Raw genomic sequence first — 2,140 nt, forward strand, 5'->3', positions numbered from 1 at the left:
GATCTAGTTGAAACAGGAGAGAGGAGAGATAAAAATATCTCATTATTTGGGAGCTTAAAACTCATTCAAGCATGTGAAATAGGTGCCTCCTTCATGAGGGCAATTTCCCCATGCAGAGGTGTCAAAAATGCATCATTTCACCTAAATATCTCTTTTTTTTAACTATTAACCTTGTCCTTAGTCAACTCTTCATCTTATGTGAGTATTTACTCATTTTTGGGGGATTTTTCTTTTATTCTTCTATTTATCTCCTCCCTACATTTGGATGAATCTTATTGGTCCATAGATGCCTCTTGAACAGATTATAGTTAATTTCTAATGCACCTTCTGAAATTCTTTTTGAACTTCTATTTCAGGGAAACTTATTTTAATAAGATAAGATATTTTTCTATCCAAAAATATTTAAAAACTGAATTACCACTCTCTAGAAGATTTTCTCTCTAGGCCAAAACTGGTAGAAACAAGATCTTTTATATTTTTGAGGGGTTTGATTACAGGGAAAGATACTAAACATCCTGAGAGGCTGGGGGAGGAATCTTACATTCTACCCCACTTAAAAAACACGAGATGTCCTCATCTCGCACGTGGAGTATGATCTCTTTCATCTTCTTCTTCTTCTTCAATCACTTCCAGCATTACTGCCTTGGAAGTGGATGGCCGATTTGGGAACAACTCTCTTTGACTTCCCCTGAGTTGGAGGTCTTGCATTACTTTGGGTTGAAACTACAGGTTGGATAGAGGGTCTACCTCTGGAATTTCCCTGATTTTGGCGGATAGAACCGTGATTACTCTGGACGGAAGGGGCTGGAGTCTGGAATCTTGATCCCTGATTTTCCTGCCCTGAAAACCTTGATCCAAAAGGAGTTGGGCAATCCATGCTACGCTGTCCAAACCCTTGACAGTTATATATATAGCATTTCACTCTCTTGTTCAAGGGTGGAACTTCTGAAGTTGAAATCCAGGGGATTGAGTTTCGGAAAAAGGACAATTCTTCCATTCTGGAACTTCTCATATCCTGGGTTTGACCCTGATATCTCTTAGGCGGAGGAAGGTTGGAATCATCTTCTAGGAGGTGATGGTGCTGACTTTGGCGGGACTCTTACATCAAAGGCTTTGGCGAAATCCTTCGCCATCCGAACTGCTTCGGTCATGGAAATAGGTTTGGCATTCTTGACTAAAGTATCCAATGGCTCGTTCATTCCCCGAATGAATCTGGCCATCAGTTGCTCTTCATCCAATTGTGGGGAATATTTAAGGAGAAGGGCAAAAGCCTGATGGTACTCTTCAATTGTCCAACTTTCCTGCTTTAGTTCCAATAACTCATTCATCTTAATTTCAAGAAAGCCTGGGGGACAAAACCTCTTTCTGAGGTAAGCCTTGAGATCGGTCCAGGTTTGGGTATTTTGGTCAAGACGGTTCGTCTCCCAGTGGTTTCTCCATGCCACTCTAGCTGTCTCCACTATCTTTAGCCTTGCAAGAGCCATTTTGCTCTTCTCATTGTACCCGGTGACATCGAAGTATTCTTCCATTGATTCGATCCACTTCTACACAGTCTCGCCCAAGTTTTCCCCTTCACCCTTGAAAGGTCCAGGCTGCGAACTATGAAGAGTTTTACGAACATCCAGGTCGAGCTCTTCTTCATCGAGTTGGGGGTTAACATTTCTACCATGACGACCTGGGTCCATGTTCCTATCAATATGAAAATTCTTGTTAAGTCTCTTTATTTATGATTCAACCCAAATTTTGATTCAACTGATTCCGGGGTTCTCTAAATAGGTCGGCTCCCCACAGAATCAAGGGATAAAGATACTCATATAGAATGCATTATCAGATAACAAATCATTCGAAATATCTCATTAATATTTTTATCACAATAATGGTCCATTAGACTGAATTTTTCCATCTGAACAGTCCTTCATGGGGATTCCATCTGAACAGTCCTTCATGGAGATTTCAATTTTTTAGATTTTTAATTTATCATCCCTTAACTTGATCCACTGGACAAAAGTTAACAGTAGCAATCTGCCAGCACAATCCACTAATCTCATAGTGATTGGCTGAAGTCAATAACGTCATTTCAATTAAGAACATCATCACAGGGACTTGTCCCATTCATTCTCATTGTGGTTTCGCTCAGCTT

This window comes from Cibotium barometz, chromosome 16 (genome assembly GCF_041138505.1).
Source record: "Cibotium barometz isolate CiBa-2024 chromosome 16, ASM4113850v1, whole genome shotgun sequence".
NCBI classification, from domain to species: Eukaryota; Viridiplantae; Streptophyta; class Polypodiopsida; order Cyatheales; family Cibotiaceae; genus Cibotium; species Cibotium barometz.